At 47.6% G+C, this 6777-nt stretch overlaps 1 long non-coding RNA gene across 1 annotated transcript; it reads left to right on the plus strand.

The window, feature by feature from the left end:
- Window positions 1–1728: 1728 nt before the first annotated feature.
- LOC149872608 (uncharacterized) lies at window positions 1729–3310 on the plus strand. The gene is made up of 3 exons (XR_016439780.1): window positions 1729–2140; window positions 2586–2693; window positions 3038–3310. It is a non-coding gene; the product is annotated as an uncharacterized LOC149872608 (long non-coding RNA).
- The last annotated feature ends 3467 nt before the right edge of the window (window positions 3311–6777 follow it).

The raw sequence follows: 6777 nt of genomic DNA on the forward strand, positions 1-6777 counted from the left end.
GGCCAGTATGGTCCCTATTTTCAAGAAGGGGAGGAAGGAGGATTCGGATAATTATAGGCCAGTTAGTCTCACCTCTATCCTTGGAAAAGTCCCATGTCCCATGTCAACTTCATTTAAAGCTGAACAAGTAAGCAGGTCTCCCCACATGCACATAGTCACCCCACAAAAAAATTCCCAATCTTTCTGTCCTGGCTATATCTTCCAGTCTCTCAGAGACCTTGCTCTCAGCCCCTCCTACATATCCTATCATCAATACCTAAATTATTTGCTATTCTTCTGGTGAAATTTCACAGCTCCAAGATCACTCCCTATAGAAAAACTTGGTCTGGCTTAGTCCCTAACTCAGATATCCTCCTTGACATAACCATTGCTCCATGATGCTCTCACCTGAATGGGAGCCATCCTCTTGAGAGATCTGACACAGCACTGCCAGCACACAGGAGAATCCTACAAAGACCGAAACATTTCATCTAAAATGTATAAGCTGTGCAAAGATAGATTCCCCAATGCATTACACTTTAAGCACATGCTTATTGTTAAAAGTCAGTTGCAAGTGAAAATGTGTACCTCCCGTCCCCTGCCCAGAAGGGGAGGAAGGAGGATTTGAATAATTATAGGCCAGTTAGTCTCACCTCTATCCTTGGAAAAGTCTTTGAAAAAATTATTAAGGATCATATTTATGGGAGTGCAGCTGGAAAAATAATGCAGCAGGGCAATCAGCATGGATTCATAGCAGGGTAAGTCTGCAGGGGGGGAAGGGAAAGGCCAGATCAAGGCAGAGGGAGAAAAAATTATTTGGGGGCATGTCTCCCCAGCAAGTAAGTCCCACCCGGCCAGGGCCCCACTCAACTTATCCTGCTTCTGCCTCTGTGGCACTGGCCTTCATCACAGGGGCCTCGATCTAACCGCTGCCCCTTGCCTTCCCCATGGACTCACATGCTGGGCTGGGGCGCATACACGCATGCATGCAGGCACTCAGCCCCCCACCCCAGCCTTGGATCATCTCCAAGAGATCTCCGAGATCTACCACTAGAGGATCTGAGATCTTCAGTGGATCGAGATCCACTGGTTAATGACCACTGATCTAATTCAGAGGTTTCCAACCCCCATGCCATGGCCTGGTACCGGGCCAGAAAGGGTTGGTGGCTGAACCAGAAGTCTGGAAATGACTAGCGTACTGCAGAGCAGCAGCCAACTCTTTTTTTATATTGAGTAAAAAAGGGTTGGCTGCCACTCTGCATTATGCCGGTCACTTCCGGACTTCTGATTTGACTGCCCACCCTTTCTGGCCTGGTACCAGGGCTGCGGCAGGACTTTTAAAATGAGTATCAAAAAGGGTTGGCTGGTGCTACACAGAATGCCTATCACTTCCAGACTGCAGTTTGCCAGTCCTCAGTTTGCCAGTCTGCCATCTAAAAAGGTAGGGAACCCCTGTAATACCTCATTTGACCAGGGTTAATTTTTCACACGATCGGTCATCTTAAAAGTGCATTGCAGCCATGCACGTGTGTTATGTCACAGCTGTAGTGTTTTCATGGGCCCAAATGCATGAACAATATTACTTGGGTAGGCACCCACTGATGCTATTCTTTGTGTGCGTTCCAAACACTTCGCTCCTGGCCCTCTAGAGTTAGTGGGTGCCTATGCTCGTGCTCCAACGCGTTCTTTCCCTCTCTCTGTACTTGTATAGGACCCAGGGCTTGAGGACACAAGTAAATGACAGGAAAAGGCTTCTTCATGAAAATGAAATGCAGGACTAAAACTTCCCAGAACATCTAACTAGAATGCTCCAGCGTGCTGCAGAGTTCCATGTATTCAGCATGCTTTAACTAGCGTGCAGGGCCACTTAATTAAAGCGGCAGGGGTTCGCTAATTAAAGCATGCCCTCCCATCCCCCCGCTCACCTGACCCCCAAAGCATGCATATGAGCACGCAATGAGAGTTAAGGGCAGTCACCTTCCAGGATCATGTCTCTTCTCACTGACAGATCCCAGTACCCACTGAAGAATTTCTACTAGTTGGGGGTGCAGAAGAACATCTCTCTCGCTGAAGGATCAGAGCTTCCTTCTCCTGCTGCATCAGACTGAGATAATTGTTGAGATTTTCCCAGAATACCCAGTAAACACAATCCTGCATCGTGGTGAGTGCATGTTTGAAGAGATAGGGGAAAGCTGAGGCAATATTATATGTAACTATTACAACCTTTTTCCTCCTGTACTGTGGTTTAACTCTTTGTTGAAATACAAGCCAGAATTTGGCCTTTCAGGGCTTATAAAGCATTAGGCAGAGTTAAGCCTCTGGGATATTGCAGGTAATACCCTGATAAGTAGGTGTTAATAGTTCCCAGACAACTGAGGAAGTACCATATAGTTTCTTAATAAACCAAACATTTAATATGCTCAGGAATCATTATACAGAGAGTATAAAACATTATAAATAGTATTTCAATGGATGATATGAACAACTTTCAAGCAAAGCCTTTAGTAAAAATACTGGTTTTCCTCACGCAGACTTCCCCACTTTGAAGCTATTAAGAATTCCAAAAAAAAATTTCTGATATAAAACTTCTACCCTTGTACTTTCAGACATACATGTGAACATAATATTTCATATGTCTCACCTTCACAACAGAGAAGAAACTTTCCAAATATTTCAGAATCCTCTTAGCAAACCATCTATGGATCTCTATGGAGGTAAGATGTTCCAGCTCTTAAGTTAATAGCTGACTGGTCCTTAGGGGCTGGTGAAACAGAAATCTGTAGTCAGAATGCAAAATGGTACAGAATGGGGAATTAGCACCTAAACTATCCATTCCCAGGATCCCTATTAAGAGTTGTGCTATAGGACACCACCTTTTCCCCATGTATCCAGGTAAAGTAGGTAACTGCAAATAAACCACTCCTCTAACTCAGCTTTACTCTTCCATCCTTGAGAGAAAATCCAAGCTCAAAGCAGTTAGCTAGCAGAAAAATATAAACTCCATGTATGGTATAGCATCTACAACTGACCATTGCTCACCTCCTTACTCTTTCTTTAGGTCCATAAAGACCGAGAAGTGGACAACGCATTACAATAGCAGAGGGCTTCCCTATCAATGTGAAGCTGGGATGGCAAGCATCTGTCTCCAAAGAGGTACAAAATCTATGATCTAGTCCTTACGACACACAGTTCAGTCCTGAACTGAGCAGCCACTGAGCCTTACTACTTTGGAAACAGCTACTGAATACGTCATTAATGAGCACATACTATTTCTGGGGCCTTCTTGCTAAGTTATCCTGCTCTACACTTTGCACACTTACAGACACATGTATTCCCACTAGATACCATTTTTCCTCCCCACTGTCTTTGGATCAAATTCAGATGCTGCAGAATAAAGCATGTGGGTTACATGTGGGCTATAGCTGATTCAAACATTTAGTTTGTCTTTCGTGCACAAAAAATACTGAAGACAATGATAATATTCTGTTTTGATCCATGTTTCATGTTTTTATTGAAAACCCCAAACCCCCAAAGGTTTCACTTTTTCCACAACACTTTCCTTCAATTCATCTATCAAAAAACTCTACTTCTGTTGGAAAAAAATGCTTGAAGCTGCTTTTTTGGAACAGCTCTAACTTGCATGAACATGCTGGCAAAAGCAGAAATACTGTGTGATTGCACACTTACCATATTTTCTCACATACAACACATCCCCAAATAAAATATGTGCTTTGTTTTTAGAAGGAAGAAAGTAGAAAAAAGATTTCCCTAGTGTCATGGCCAACTGTGAGACATAAAATAAGTCTTCTTAGGAACTTAGGGTGCATCTACACATGCAATCAATGTGCCTGACTGTTACCACACAGTAAATTCAGGCACATTAAGTTTTGCCCAGGTCCAGGGCTGCTCCTGCCCTGCTTTGCCCCTGCTGCTGCAGCTGCCTGGGAGCTAGGAGTGCTCTTTAAAAAGCTGCCTCATGCCTTGTTCCCTGGCAACATGCTTCTCTGGCCTGGAGCAGCCTGGAGCCTGCTGGCGCAGTCCTCCAGGACACTATCCCCAGAGCCTGTGCTCAGTGCACCATGGCTGCTCCTTGCCCGGCCCCCAGCAATGACAAGCACTCACCACACTCTGGAGCTGAACTGACAACCTCCTGGCCCTACTGCACTGCAGCCCCATCTGGCCCACCCTGCTGTGTGGCCATGCACTTGGGCACAGGGTCCAGCTTAGGCCCTGCCAGCCCTGGGCCACCTGCCAGACCCCAGCAGGAAGGCCGATGATACCAATATAGATGCTGCTGTGACTGCCGTCCACAAGCTCCTTGGGGTCTGAGCTTTCCGCCTCTGGGCCCACCCCAGCAGTTGTGACTGTTGGCACCACATTGTCCAGCACACCTGGAATGATGGCCAGTGGCTAGACTCATTCTGGATGACCCAGGCCACATTCCAGGAGCTCATGCAGCAGCATGGCTCACATCTGGAGTGCCAGCCCACCACCATGCACACATCCCCCGCCAGAGAGACCCAGGTGGCCTGCACCCCACTCAATCTTTCCATGCCTGCCAGCCTGTGAAAAGTTGGGCACCTGTTCAGGGTGGACTAGGCAACTGCCAGGGAGTCCATCTTGGAGGCTTGTGGCATCCTCCAGGACATGCTGAGCCACACTAAGCTCTGGGTTGTCAACCCCCTGGAGGTGGTGGTGAGTTTCTGAACTCTCAGCTTCCTACAGTGCATCAGGATCTGGGACAGGGCACATATTCCTGTCACCTCCCCCCAGGCAGACCACCCCTAATACAGCTGGCAGGGCTTCCACTCTCTCATGCTGAAGGCCGTGAGTCAACCACCGAGGTGACTTCATAAATATCTGTGCTGGCTGGGCTGGGAGCACGCATGATGCTTGGATTTTCCAGAACTCTGCCCTGCCAGCCCTGGTGGAGAACAACCACTTCACACCAAATGCCTTGGCCCTGCAGCTGGACAATGTAACCATCTGCCCTTCCTCATCAGGTGGAGATCTACAATCCATCAAAGACTATACATCACTCCCACATTAAGGGAGTGATGTCTATATTGGACTGCACGTAATAGCGCCACCTGATGATTCCTGCCATAACAATGTCAAGGGTGCTCTGGAAAGAAATGCTTTAATAAGAACAGAATACTAGACCAGTACTCCGCTGGAATAAATAAGACAATGGAGCTATGAAATTTATACTAGGATATGACCCCAGTTATTGGATGTGCAGTGTTTCACATAACCATTCATAGTCTTCTGGATGGAGCTATAAGAAATTCAGATGGTTTGTTCTCTGGAATCTTGTCTGTTTTTTCTTTTGTCTTTTTATTTTTTTTTTTTTGGTTTGTTTTGAGTTCATGAAATTTCCCACTCAAGTCACTTTTTGTATAAACATTTCAACAGAATGACTATTTCATATTTATTTAACATGCATAAAACCCTCAGGAATACCCTTGTGTTATCGCCTTCCCAAAATTAGCCCATTTGCACTTTAAAATCCCTGTCCTATTGCAGAACTTTAACATGAAGGACCCATTTAGAAGTTTCTTAAAGAACACAAACCATTTCTTTAATTTTTAAATATGTAGTAAAGCCAGAACCCTACTTAAGCTCCACAAAATCACAAACAGCATTTAAATAGGCAGAGTAGATCCCTTCTGACCATGCTTAGAACAAGTCTAGCCATGCAGGTAAATATAGGAACTAAAATCTACTGAAGAAGTTGAAATGAGTTACATGGTGGTACATTTGGACCACCTGTTTGATTCTTGCTCCAACCCAACTTTAAAACTATCATTGACAGTCCGTTGATTCCTGATGGTCAGACTTGGTCCCTGGCTGCAGTGATGTGGTCTAGCTGCCTGCAGTATCCTGGGGTGCAGAGGCACAGTGCCTGGCCACCTGGGCATTGGCCCCCTGTGGGAAGGAACTGGAGGTGTTCACTGTTGGGGCTATCCCTGGCCTGTCTTCCTTGCTTGAAGCCCACTTCCAGAGTAGCTGGGGCAGGTGGTAGCTTGGGCTCCAAGGTGAGGCCATGGCCAAGGCAGGAGCCAGGACTTAACACTGTTGCCCCAAGGGACTCTCTCCCATTAAGCCCCTCCCTGGGCCAAAGTACAGGCTCCAGCAGCCTTCCCATGCTAGAATACATGTGGTGGGCCTTGCCCGTGTCCCATGGTGCCAGGATCTGGTCCAACTGCTGCATGAAGGGCATAGACCTGTGGGCAGCCCCAGACCAATGATTGTGGTCCATGACTCACATCCACTGGGCCCCAGGCTCTTGACCTTCACACAGCATTAGCAGTCGGAGTGCTGGTGACTGTGTTCCTGCATGCGGTCTGACGTGACAGCATAGATGTGGGTGTTTGCCCTGGTGACCTAGCCAGACTGCCACTGGATCTCCATAGTGCCTCAAATCATGATGAGGTTTGTGGTCTCCTGCTCCATCCAGTCAGGGCTTCAGGGCACTGTCTTCAGTACTGGGGAGGCCACCATGGCAGCTGCTGCCAGGGGCCTCGGGGGGGCTCAGGCCAAGGCTGCGGGTGCTGGTATCTGCTGCCACATGCCCTCCGGGGTGGGGCATGGTGGCTGGGAGGCTGGATTTTCCCTGTGGAGTCCTAGGGGGCACAGCCAGGGTCTGTGGAACTGCAGAGCCCAGCACACTCCTGCAGAACTGGGGCATGGAGCCCATGGGCCAGGCAGCTGCTAGCACAGGCCCCAGGGGTCAGGCCAGGGGTCCAGAAGCCAGCATCAGGCGGCTGAAGAGCTGCCTGTGCCACAATGGCTAGA

Source organism: Crocodylus siamensis, chromosome 1, assembly GCF_052110815.1.
Source record: "Crocodylus siamensis isolate JL-2025a chromosome 1, ASM5211081v1, whole genome shotgun sequence".
Lineage (NCBI taxonomy): Eukaryota > Metazoa > Chordata > Crocodylia > Crocodylidae > Crocodylus > Crocodylus siamensis.